Source organism: Equus asinus, chromosome 4 (genome assembly GCF_041296235.1).
Source record: "Equus asinus isolate D_3611 breed Donkey chromosome 4, EquAss-T2T_v2, whole genome shotgun sequence".
NCBI lineage: Eukaryota > Metazoa > Chordata > Mammalia > Perissodactyla > Equidae > Equus > Equus asinus.
The window spans coordinates 36725409-36739633 of NC_091793.1; positions in this window are offsets into that span (position 1 = coordinate 36725409).

A 14225-nucleotide genomic window follows, 5' to 3' on the forward strand; every position below is an offset into this window, starting at 1 on the left:
AAAATGCTGGGTCCTCAGTGGACACGAAAGGAGTCAAAGAAGGGAGGAGAAGGAGGAAGGAACAAAGGAAGGAAGGATGGCAGAAAGCAAAGATGCACCACGGAAGCTGAGGTTACTGCTTCGTCCAAGAGGGCTTGGGTTCCCAGAATTTCTCCATCTCTCCTCAAATACCGCTTCTTTATTTCTGAGAGGAATCACGGAACTAGAATAATACAAAATGAGAAGTTAAGTGATATTTTGTGAAGGATTTGGCTTTTATTTCTGCCCTTTAAGGAATCAAACAGAGCGAATCTTCCAGATCCTTTTCAGTTTTTTTATTTCTGCTTCCCCCTCGTCCCCCCGTCCCCAATCCTTGGTCTTCACTTGGAGAGGAGTAACTGCAGAATTCCCAAACTAGGCCCAAAGTGGGAAAAACTACAACTCTGCTGTATTATCAGACACCTTTTGTGGGTACCAAGCAGCATGGATCCTGCTTGTCCCTGGGAAGTTCATAAACTCATTAGGAAAGTGGAGACCATAAGGTGAAAATGCTAAAGATCAGAGTGGGAGGCTGAATTAGTAAAGGGTATTCAGTGGACCATGCGAAGATGCTGTAGGAATTCAGTGGCGAGGTCAGTGGGCATCTTCCTGGTGGCACTGGGGCTGCATGGAAGCATAAAGCAGGGGTCTCTATTTTTTTTTTATTGCTAACCACTATCGGTAAAACTGTGGGGGCATGCCCTCCGTAAATGTTTGTTTTCCTGTTTATTAATTCTCTCATGTGCCAATATAATTAATGAATATCTTAAGGGACAAAATGCATTGAGGGCGAGGTTCATTGTCAATGATAATGAATATAAATCCTTATTTTAAATAAGCATCTTAATAATTTTGATCTGCATGGTTGGGGGGCTACCTCCTTGTCAGATCTGGTTTGAGCATCATTGTTTGGTTTGTTGAGTCAGTGTGCCCACTGATCTGGAGTGGCAGAATGGAGAACCGTCAGTTCTGCCATTTTCTTGTTGCTCACTTATGCTAACATTCTAACTTCGGCCCTGAGGCTGCAATCTGCGAAACGGGGCTCCAGAACTTTGAATGACCTGAGTGTCCAGAAAAGTCGTGAGGCTGCAGAAGGTTTTAACCAGGGGCAGAGGAAACACTAGCCCACTGAGAAAAGTTAAAGGAATGATAGAGGGACAAAATGTAGTTGCTTATGATTACATCTCACAAGTCAGGCCTGTGAAACAGACCAGATATAGAAATAAAATTAGAGATTTCATATTTTCTGCCTGCACACAAATAATTGCTGTGCGCCATGTGTCCATCTCACTCTTGAAACCCCTCCTGAATGAACGTGCAAAGTTTGGATGGGTAATTGAAAGGGAAACTACTTCCAATGAGGTTGACAGTTAAGAACAAAGTTAGATATCACAGGCAAATTCAGAAAAATAACTGATACTTCTTGAATCCACAGATGTATTTCTAAAGAATGAATCCATCACATTTCACATGAGATGCCTGTGTGCACTGGGGCTGTCCACGCCACCGTGGCCTGGTGATGAGGGCAGGAGTTCATTGAGGTTTCCTGTCCCCTGGAAGTGGGAGAACTAGCAGCCACTGGAAAGCTATCTTTCCAGCTTTAAGCTAGCATCATTGAGCCTTGAAAGTGACACCCCATCACTTCTGCCATATTCGATGGGTCGCACAGACCAACCCCGAGGCAATGGGAAGGATTCCATCAAGCCATAAATACCAGGAGGTGGGAATCATTGGGGGCCTTCTTGAGGGCTGGCTGTGACCATGAGGTGGGCATTATCATCATTCCCATTTTGCAGAGGAGGAAACTGAGGCTCTGATAAATAAGTAATTTGCTCAAGTCACTCAGCTTGGAACAGACAGAGTTTGAACCCTGGGGTTCAAACCCAGACAGTGTGACCCCATAGCTCATCCTTTCTGAGCACTGTCCTGTATCCTGGCCTCACCACAGGGCTTTTTATGACTTCCTTTCTTCCCCCCACTGCACAAAACATTGCAAGTAAGATATATTTCCTTTTGCTGAAACCATTTCAAAAGTCATTGTTTCTTAAGGGTGGAGGGTGGAGGGTTTCCAAAGAATGAAATATAAGGGGAACATCTGGCCCAAAACCCTACTGTGTACACATTAAGTAAGAAAATGTAACACACAGACTACGAATAACAAGACCATTGACCCAATTTCAGAGGCTGACGCTTACAAAATGAACACAGGGCAGAGTGGGTTGTGTGTACGTTCTGTTCAGTTCCTCTCCTTGGATGTTGTTCGGGTCAGGTTTTTGTCTCATGAGGCTGGGTGGGCTAAATTGAGCAACATTTTGCTAAAATAAGTCTGCAAGATTAGGCCCTAAGAAACAAAAGCCGGAAAGAGAAACTACACTTTGTATAAAATGTGGAACTGTGGGATAAAGGCTTGACAACAGTATAATGGGATAGAGGGCACTTTATATGTGAGAAGGAATGGGATTATGTCTGATATTATATATAGTGTTACCTGTATAAATAATCATGTGAAAGACAAAGTTTTATTGTTCTTCTGTTGTGATTTTTTTAAACTAAATTTGTACTGCATTACACAAAATAATTGTAGGCCATTATTTTAAACTATGTTATAGCACAGCATTAATCAATAAACACATTATTTTACTAAGTTTTTAGCACTTTCTATGTGTCAGACACTATTCTAAGTGCTTTAGACGTATTAACACATTTCAACTAATCCTGATAACAACTCTGTGAGATGGGTACTATTACTTTTCCAATTTTATAGATGGGGAAACTGAGGCATGAGGACCGCCCTGGTTACGTAACCAGGTTATTTAAGTTGCTAAGTAACCTAAGGTTAAGTAACCAGTCAAGATTATGCAGCCAGTAAGTTTCAGATTTGGGATTCAGACCAGGGGCCACGGCTCCAGAGCCCGGCTATTAATCAGGCTTTTCACCTGGTACAAAAATATGGAAACCCAATTCATTCTCTTTTGTGACTTCCTCGGCCATTCTCGCTGCTGGGATCCCCTCCCTCCCATTCTCACCCCTTTTCCTGCCTGCCCAGCAAACTCCTGCTCTTTTTTCAAGAGTCAACACAGGTTTACGCTCTGCTCTGAAGCCTTCTGTGACTTGCGGACAGATTCAGGCACGTTTCCCCCTGTTCTCAATGTCTTGCTCCTACTGCTGAGACATTGCTGTTTTTTGTCTACTTAGCGTCTAGTCTCCCTTCTCTGCCACAGTTCTGTGACTCCTCTCCACCCCATTTCAGGAGTAGCCCATGTGATCCAGGTCTTGCCAGTCAGAGCCCTAAGGAGCCACAGTTCAGAGGCGACCGTGGGAGCCGAGTCTGTCTGTTCAGCACGGACCCTGGAACGTGACAGGAGCCGCCAGGGAGAAGCATCCACGTTTCCACTGTAATCTGGAGCTGCTGCAGCCTTCTTGTCTGCACATGCAGCCTGAGGATGAAGCCAAAATGAAGGGTGCAAGAAAGGAATGAGGAAGCGGGAAAGAGTCTGCTGGTAGCATTGTGCGAGCCTCTGGGTCAGGTCCCACTAAAAATTCAGGATATACTCTTGGACTTTGTGAGCTAACGAATTCCCTTTTTCAGCTTAAGCCAGTAGGAGTTGTCTGTCATTTGCTACCAAAGGAATCTACCCAGTAGGTATATTCCAATATATTACTATACATCTGTATCCATTTCATTATACCAACGTGTCTGCCTACTTGATCATAATTCTTTGAGGGCAGCAGATGCCCACTAAATATTTGTGAATGAATTTAACTGCAGAGTGTTTGGAGGGGATCGAGCCTAGGGAAGGGACACCTTAAGGAAGGTTCCTAATGAACTTAGTGCAAGCTGTGATCCAGGGACCCAGGGAGACTGAAGAGTGAGATGGAAGGGAAGGGAAAGTACCCGACAAAGAGTGAACAAGGCAGCAATACAGGGTGGGTGGAACAATAGTTCGATTAAAGCTGGGGTGCCTCCCCATTCTGTGTGTTTATGTGCTTTAGCGAGCTTCTCTTTAGCAGCCAGCCTAAATTAAAATGTAATTTTACTAGCAGGTTATTGCCTGTCTAAATCACCCATCTCTGCCAGTTTATCACAAGTGGAAAAATTAATGTTTGAGAATCAGAGGCTCATGTATGAGCAAATAAGCATGATTGTCACAAAAAAAGAACTTATTAAACAACACCTTTTAGTCTTTATAGGGAGAGGGCGGGGGGTTCAGAAGCCCACACAACTCAGTTTGCAGTGACAGGCAACTCCTAGACAATTTCATAGAGCATCAGCTGTGAGCAAAGGCCCTGAGTGAGATGGAGATTGGCAGGTGAAGTCGTCCTTGCCTTCTCTAACCACCAGCCAAGCGGACAGCCAGAAGGAGACCCGTGGAAGTTATGACCAACAACCCCCAACAGCCAGCTCCAGGACCCAGTGGAAGGGAGGAGCAAGGCCCATCTTCGCTTCCATCACCTCATCTGAAAAAGGAGCCAAGTCCTATTGGGACTCAACATCTTCACTTTCACCCTGTCCCTGGGGCAGGTCGACAGAAACAAGAGGTACATCTGTTTTGCTAGGGGATTACTGCACTTCTGCTCTCCCACATTGTCACTTACCCACAGATTCCAGCTGTAAGACGGTCTCTGGGTGACCTATGCCCAGATCAGCCATGGGGAAGACCCCATTCTCTGGGATAAGGGATCTGGATCAGTACCGTCCAATGGAATGTTCTGTGATGCTGGAAATTCTGTATTTATGCAGTCCATTGTCATAGCATCAGCCACCTGTGGCTACTGAGCACTTGAGATTTGCCAAGTGCAATAGAGGAAGTAACTTTTTAACTTAATTAGTTAAAAATAAAGTTTAAACAGTGACTAGTAAAACCAGCAGAGAGTTAGCCATTGATGATTAAGTATCTAGGTACTAAAGTTTTTTTCCTTTTGTCAACTACTGATTGTAGCTTTTGGCTGTTCCACCCATTGCTAACTGTGCTGCTTAGGCAATATGCTACCTGACTCCCAGTAGGCTCCTATAGGTAACATCTCCCTGGAGCCTGGGGCCCCATGGGAATGGGCGTGTGAGCTGTTTTTCAGGAATTAGAACTCCTTGTCCACTTCAGGCTGGTTGAGATCACCGGCTCATCAACTGGGCCTGCGGAACTGTCCGATAGGCGACCTTTTGACGTCAAGAGGCTAAAAACTCCACCCTCAGATCATGCCAACGCCGCCATTTTGTGAACATGGGTCCTATGAAGACGCATGGAGTCTGACTACGCTCGCGCAGATCATCACTTACCTCGCCTCTCCCCACCTCTGCTCGCCTACCTCCACATTTCTGACCACCTTGCCCCCATGCCATAAATATCCCTGAGTCCTTATTTTTGGGGAAGCGAATTTGAGGCTCATGCCCTCGCTTCCTCACATGGCTGCCTTGTGAGTAAACCCTCTCTCTGCTGCAATCTCGTCATCTTGGTGTTTGGCTTTCTGGGTGGCGGGCAAAAACGAACCTGGTTCAGTAACACTAGTGGTTGCAACATTGGATAGCACAGCTCTCTGGATTCTTTTCTCTCCCTCCCCTCTCCTGCCCTGCCTTCTGCTTATTTCCCCGTCCATCCTTCTCCCTCTGGCTGAAACAGCTCCTGCGGAATGTGAACTTCCTATTTTTTAAAGCCCTTCCAGTGTAGGCCAATGCCTTAACCAGGGGAAGCACAATGAGTTAGGTGAATGTGACCTCTTCTAGCTGAAGAGGAAGATTCTTGACGGTGAATCAAAAACAGAATCCATAGGGAATAAAACACGCTGCCATTTCAAATTATTGGTATTTTACACAACTCCTTTCAACTGGTATTTACCTCTTATGAAGAAGAAACTGTAAGATGGTCGAGGACAGGGAACGTGTCTGTAAAGAGTTCTAGAGCCAGACTCGCTGGTTCAAGATCTGACTCTCCCACTTATTAGCGGTAGGTTCTGGGGCAAGCAGCTGAATTTCTCAGTATCTGTTTCTTCCACTGTAAAACAGAGATGATAATACCCTGAGGGTTGTGGTGAAGCTTAAATCATTTTTCTATGTAAAGCACATAAGACAGAACTCGGCACGTAAGAGGCATCCATCACTGTTTACTAATATTGTTCCCTTTGCTTAGCACCCTTCCTTGCTCAGAGCAGCCACTCAATTGATGTTTGTTGAGTGAATGAATGAATGACTGGGTTAAGTATGTTGCCACCAGGTGGCAGTAGTGCCTCACTTATAAGAAGTGAACCAACACACCGGCCAGCTCCTCATCAGAAATTCACTGCAACTCCCACGTGAAGTCCCCCAGGCACAGTATAAGGTAAAGAAGCGAACCTCTTCTCTCTCCCGCCCCTCCTAGTTAATTCCTCAGACTCTGGTCTCTCAGAGTGAGATAGAGTGGGACATGGGACAGATAAAATTTGATGGGACACTGTGAGGGAGACAGGAAAATAGAGTATGGGGGGACAGAGTATTGGGAAAGAAAACGAAAGGACCCCTTGCCTTGAGGGAAGGTGTGGTAGACGGAATAATACCCCTCCCCACCCCAAAGATGTCCATGTCCCAATCTTGGGAACTGTGACTATGTTACTTCACATGACACGAGGGACTTTGCAGATTAAGGATCTTGAGATGGAGTGCTTATCCTGGATTATTTGGGCAGACCCAATTTACTCTCAGGGATGTCTTCTAAGGGAAAGAGGGAGGCACGAGAGAGTCAGAGAGGGCAATATGACAGCCGAAGCAGAGGTCAGAGGAGAGATTTAAGGAGGCTCCAGTAGTCCCTCCTTAGGCGCAGTTTCACTTTCTACCATTTCTGTGGCCCGAAAATATCTTCCATTTGGAAAATTTCAGAAGTCAACAACTCATAAGTTTTAAAAGGCACATCTTTCTGCGTAGCATGATGAAATCTCACGCTGTCCCGCTCAGTCCTGCCTGGGACATGAATCATCCTTTGTCCGATGTGTCCACACTGTATTTGCTACCCAGCCCATAGCCCCTTAGTAGCTGTCTGGGTTATCAGATCGACTGTCTGTGGGATCACAGTGCTTGTGTTCAAGTAACCCTTATTTTGCTTAGTAATGGCCCCAAAGTGCAAGAATAGTGATGCTGGCAATTTGGATATGCCAAAGAAGTTATCGTTGTTAAGCCCTACTGTGCCTAAGTAATAAATTAAACTTTATCATAGGTATGTATAGGAAAAAACATCTAACATACGGGGTTCAGTACCATCCACAGTTTCAGGCATCCACTGGGGGTCTTAGAACATATTCCCCATGGATAAGGGGGCACCACTGTACACTGCCGGCTTTGAAGAGAGAGGAGGCCATGAACCAAGGAACATGGGCAGTGTGTAGAAGCTGGAAAAAGCCAGGAAATGGATCCCCTCTCATGCCTCTAGAGGGATGAAGCCCTGCTGACACCTTGATTTTAGCCAAGTCAGACTCATTGTGGACTTCTGACCTCCAGAACTGTAAGATAAGAAATGCCACCAACTTTGTAGTTGTGATATTGTGATTTATAAGAAAAATATTTATTTGGTCAGTCAGATGACCAAAATGTATTTCTCATATGTATTGTCTTCCTCCGTGGTTCCCGGCTCATTGCTCCCCAAACCCTTGGAATTTCCTAAGTGTTGAGAGTGATAAAGGTGTCTTTTGTTATGTTAATAGAGTGACTTTTGGACCCCACCTAAGGATGGGGGCTGGTTGCCAGGGGAGCCAACCCTGTGATTAGAGGGTTGGAACTGTCAGTCGCACCCCCAGCCCCCACCTCCAGGGAGGGAGAGGGGCTGGAGGAGGCGTTCAACCACCGGAGGTCAATGATTTAATCTATCATGCTTACGTCATGAAGCCTCCATAAACACCCAAAAGGATGAGATTCAGAGCTTCCAGGTTGGTGAACACGTGGCGGTGCTGGGAGAGTGGCGCGCTGGGAGAGGGCGTGGAAGCTCTGCGCCCCTTCCCCGTGCCTTGCCCTAGATCTGTTCCATCGGGCTGTTCCTGAGTTACATCCTTTTATAATAAACCTGTGACCTAGTAAGTCAAATGATTCTGTGAGTTCTGTGTGCAGCTCTAGCAAATGAATTGAACCCATGAGAAGGTCGTGGGACCCTCCAATTTGTAACCACTGAGAAGCACAAGTGAAAACCTGCGCTTGCGACTGGCATCTGAGGGTGAAGGGTCACCGTGGTAAGACTGAACCCCCAACCTAAGGGATCTGATGCTGTCTCCAGGGAGATAATGTCAGAAGTGAGTTGAACTGTAGCATACCCAGGTGGTGTCTGGAGGATTGCCTGCTGGTACGGGGGAAACCCCCACCACCGCACACAAATTGAAATTGGGTCCAAGAACCAAAAGAGTGGTAATTTTTAGAATAGCAATAGGAAATACTACAGGGAGTGTGGGTGTCAAAGCGTCCCTTTCAGAGACAAGTGACACATGTATAGGGTTCAAGTGACAAAAGTTTAATAGACTGTGTTTTATGGACGTATGCGCAAGGTTAAGAGCACCAAAAAGGGATGAGGATGCACAAAGAGACGAACTGCAGGAAGCTGGTACCCATCTGAGGCTTGAAAGGCCCAGGGAAGGAATGGCATCACTGGAGACCAGTGAGAGATGGAGTCAGGAAAAGGCCAGCCAGCAGAGGCTGTGCCCACTAAGCCCGGGCTGGGGGTGGCAGACCCCCCAAAGGTGTCTGTTATGTCCAGTAAGCTCTGATGGTGAAGAATTCTTTACAAAAGACTTTTGTCCCTAAGAAAAGATTCACAATGAATTCCTTACTCAACCTCTGAGGCCAAACCAGAAAATATTAACAGTTGACTCAATGAGGAAGGAACTCCAGTAGACCCACTTGTTTGTGTCTTTCACTCTCGTTCCAGCTTTTACTTCGTTTTGAATATGTAAAAATGCTTTCGTGATTGTGACTTATGCTTCTTATTTCAACAGATCTTTTTAATGGAAAAAACATATAAATGAATCATGGGGTATAAAAAGAAATGCAGTTATTCACGTGTGCAAGCCTGTCTAATTGGCAAGACCTGTAAGCTGGGCACCAGCATACATCTTGGGGCAGTGACCCGTATTTCAGGCAAAATAGCAAAGGGGAACAGGAAAAGTTATTCTAGTTTTAATATAGTAATGGTTACCCTAATCTCGAAAGTCATACCCAGAATCAAGTGGAAGAATGTGCAAAGGAGAATCGGTACTTTGATCTTTTCATAGTTTTCTTCTCGGTAAATAAGCTTATATTTCCAAGCCAAAGCTCATCTGGCAATTTCCTGCCAACTTTAGTCTTCTGTAAAGCTTACTTTTGCTTTTGCCACCTCTGCCCTCAGGCATTTAACAAACACTTTACCTTTTTATTTTTCCAGATTTCAATTAAACATTTTAGAGAAACGAGGCATTAACAGTCCCTGCAGTGACTTCCCTCTAGCGTGACATTCATTGGGGCCTCTGTTTTCTCTCAGACTTTTCAGTTGCCCCTGATTTATATTAAATACAGTGACATTTGAACATTTAGAAGTAATCTAAGTGGAAGTAGCTTGATTCTCCAGGAAAAAAAAAAACAACAGAAAAGTCAGAATAAAATAATTACAAGCAAGTTGGAAGAACAGACTCAATTTTGTCCCCAATAATTTTTAGAATTTGCTGGGTTGTCATTTGTTATTACTCTGTTTCCACTTCTTCAGCCAAAACAAGTTCCAAGCAAATTTGAACTCTTTTTATAGATGAAGTTGATGAATTTAACACAAATTTAAAAAATTTAAAACCCCGATAAATTATGCAGTGAAATCCCATTCATTTGGGTCCTACCCATATTTGCCATGATTTGGATAGGAGTTGGTTTCAAGTTTACTTTTCGAGTCCATGGGAGACAGGATTTACTAGGAAAATAATGTAAAGAAGATTTCACTCTATTTAAGAAGTCAAATGGCTTCCAAGCACTTGAAAAAGCTTTGATATTTTCAATTTGCATATAAATCAATTATTTTGATAATAGTAAATAATTATCAATGTTCCTGACTCCAATGATATTTACACAGGATTTTGTAGCTTACAAAACATTTTTGAGAGTCAGAATTTTTATTCTCACTATATAGAGACATTCATTCAAGAAATATTTTATTGAGCACCCACTATGAGCCAGGCATTGATCCAAATGCTGAAAAGAAAACCGTAGGCTTAAACCAGGACTTAAACACGCAGGTTATATTCATCTTCTCACCCCTACCCCAGTGCCACCCCATCAGATAGTGAACTTGGAGGACCCTTTAAGGACAGAGTGTATGCTTTAGTTATCTGACTCTCCAGAATGCCCAATATCTGGAACTGAGCTTGGCACGTAGTATCTGCTCAACAAATGTTTGTTGAATGAAAAACTTCTAATTTCCAGTCCATTGCTCTTTTGCTATAACACAGCTAGCACTTATTTAGAGACAATTATGTGTTTGGTGCTTGGCTAAGGAGTATATCTCATTTCAACCTCAGAATAATCCTAGGAGATGGATAGCATTATTATTTACACTTAGTAGATAAGAAAAATGAAACTCAGAGGATTGCAAATAACTTGCCCAAGATCGCATACCTAATAAGTGGCAGAACCAGAATCTGGGTGTGGGAATGTTCATTCCGACGCCTGTACGCCTCCACAGCTGACTCTTGACTGTTAGGGAGCCATGTGGTAAAATGCAAGGTCCATAAAGGCAGGGATTTGGTACTTTGCTTTGTTACTACTGTATTTCCAGAGCCAACAATACTTGGAACACTTTGGCACCAGGTAAGCTCTTAAGACAAGTATATTGAATAAATAAATTTATTTAATTAAAGATGATCTGACAGGACCTCCATTTGGTCACGTTGTTTGACATTTGTTCTGTTATTGACAATAGCAGCACCATTGGTTGCTATTTCCTCCACCACTTCTGTTAGAATAGCTCTGATTTTGTGTCCATCCTGTTCAAATACGACTCCAGGAAGAGGCATCCTCTTTCTGCTCCAAGGTGGAATCCTGGAAGCCAGTGGTGCTCAGGTCAACGTGATTTCCATGTCTGGAGACATTTCTGGTTGTCACAACAGGGGGGAGGGTTGTGCTACTGATATCTAGCGGGTATTGCTCAGGGATGCTGCTCAACATTCTACAATGCACAGGACAGCCCCCACAACAAAGAATTAGCCAGTCCAAATGTCAGTGATGCTGAGATTGAGAAATCCTGGTCTAAGCCAGTCATGCCTGATCATGTGAAGTGATTGTGGCCAATGAGACACGAGCAGAAATCTACTAGGGCAGGTTGCCTCTTCCTATGCATTTCCCCTCTTTTCAGCAGTAGTATTCCTCCAGTGTTGGCTAGGCACATGCCCAACTACAGACTACACTTCCCAGACTCCCTTGCTGCAAGGTGTGGCCATATGACTGTTTTGGCCAATGAGATGTCAGAAAAAGTGACAAGTCTAGTTTCCAGATCACGTTTTGAATAAGGAGATTGCTGTTCTTCACTTTCTCTATTTTCCACTTTCTGTGGACTGGGAGGTGGTGTTGGTAATCCAACCTGAAGCAAGAACATGATTCCAGGGAATGGCAGAGCAACAAGATAGAGAGACTTATTTACATTGGGACTGGTACATGAGAGGAAAACAAGCTTCTTTCTTGTTTGAGCCATCAGAGTTTTGGGTCTTTTTGTTTTAGCAGCTTAATTTATATTCTAATATGGAGTGCTTCTGACTAAGGTTTTCCTCTCTGATAAAACACACACACATACCTACACACGTGCATAGGAAAAGACTGTTTGTCCAAAGGATGTTGTGGGATTTGTGTGGAATATCTGGAACCACAGCTACCATATTGTGACCATGAGGTGAGGTAGCCAGGGAGACAAAGCTGACCTACCAAGTGAGAATGACATGGGATCGTTGTAAAAACCCAGAATTTCTCTTGACATTGTTGAACCATTGAATTAACTAACTTTGCTGCTGTCTTACTCCAGGACTTCTTATTAAGCAACATGGTAAATTTTCCATATGATATAAGCCATTTAGGAGTTCGGCTTTTCAAAAAATAGAGCCTTATCCTAACTGCTTCCCTCTATATACTCGAGCATAAAAGTATTACATGTCATTATAAGTATGCTCAGACACTCTTTACTAACTTATCTTCCCTTCCTCTCTATTTCCCACCCTCTACCAAGTTACTCTGAATATGTGAGGTTTTGTACCCGAGGTGAGTATGTTGGGAAAACATTTGCCACCAATCCCTTGTGGAAATGAGGGTGCAGCTGGCCCCGCAGCGCTTCTTGCTTTGAGATTAAAGAGCCGCATTGAGCTGGTAGAATGAAGTTGAGTGGGAGGCCCGGCTTCTAAGAAGTCCGGAGCAGGCCTGCCACGGAGAATGGTGTGGGCTGTCCTCTGCAGGCGTCTAGGGAAGGCCATTTGCATGTCAATGGTGCCCCCTAGCGTTCCGTAGTGCACGTCCTCCGTAATTATATGAGGTCATCCCAGATTAGAGGGTGCCCGAGTCCAGTGACTTAAACCAATTATTTCCGTCTGCTTTGCTGCCACTACAGCCTCACTCACAGCCGTCCCCTAGTCACACTGCCTGGACCCTCCCTGAAGCCGCTAAGCTCATACTAACCGTTTGCGATGTGGGCAAACTCCTTAGATGATCTTGAAGCGAGAGCAAAGGCTGTTCCCCAGAGGCACTGGCAAATCCTCTTTGTTCCCCTCTTGGCAGCTGATTTAGAAAAAGGGCCTTTGCTCTCTCGCGAGCAGTTCTGCTTTTCACCATCTGTGCTCCCCCCGCTGAAGGGCCAGCGCGAAGGTGAATTTCCATTCCCTTCCTGCCGGCAGCTGGCTCCTCCTTTTGGACTCATCTCGAGTTGTTCGCCAGACCAGCCAATTAGTCTCGTCACCGTTCCTGAAGTGTCCCAGGGAGGCGATATCACAACCAGCAACCCTCTCATTATCCCACTTCTTCTCAGCACTGTGATTCTAAGTGCTGCCTTGGGAGAAAAGCTAATTGGCACGTGACTCTTTAACCCTTCCTTGAAAGACTTCAGTTACACACAGACACGCAGACACCATCTACAACCTGATCCAAGATTAGAAACAAGGTGAACGTATGTGGCGTTCAAGAACGCACTTACAAGTGAGACACGATTTCAGATGAAAGATGGTTTAAAGAGATCCCCATCCTACTTAGGTACAGTTTGGAAGGAAAAACACAGTACCTTTATGTTCTCATCCCCACTCAGGACACAATAAAGACTTTTTCCTAATTTATGGGTTTGTCAGTATGAAAGAAATGGTATAAGGGTATAAAATAAAATTGTATTAAGTTATACATTTAACAAATTATATTTATGAGAAAAGAGTATAATTACATTGACGGGCTCCTTCATCCCCCAAACCTAAGGTGAATGGTTGCTTCCCGGCTGGGCTAAGATTTTCCCAGTTCTATTCATGGAAACGTCAACCTTGTGACCTGTCCCAGGGTTTTTCACCTTTAAACATTTTTGTCTGATGCCAAAGGACACATGTTTATTCAGGGCGTTCATTTGACTGTTGTTCCTTCTCTGATACCTGAGCAATGTGTCCATAGGCTGGACAGAGTGGTCAGCTGTTTCAACCCCATGGACCACAGGAGCAATGGAGAGATGTATGGAGGGTAAAGATATTCGTGGTGTGGGCTCTGTGCACAGCAGGGTAGACATATCTGTGTTCCTCCATTTCTCTGCTGTCGTTATCACAACTTCTTTGCCTCCTGTGTCCATGGGGAGAGAGTGGAGGGGGGAGGTTGAATTCCTCTTGATGGTTGGGGTAGTAGATGAGGCCTGGACACAGGATGAAGCACATTGTGGACCACTTCCACCCTGAGTCAAGTTCCCATAAATAATCGCAGGACTGTTGTACTTTAATGTGTTAGTGTAGGTGAGGCACTTAGAATGGTCCCCGGCGCGTAGAAGACAATGCCTAAAGGTCAGCGGTTACCACCAGCATTCTACTAGTCAGTCCCTTGTACAAACACCACTCCAAACAAATTTGTTAAGCGGATGACAGTTAAATTCTGTGCCATCCTGGCAACTCAAACTATCTCAGGAAGATCTTCCTCTGGGTTTGTTGTTTTTCTTGCATCCTTGACAAAAAGGAGGCATTAGGTCAATATGTGACCCCCAAATCTTGAACAAAGGGGACAAGCCTTGCCACTCTGTTCAAAGCTGGAAAGC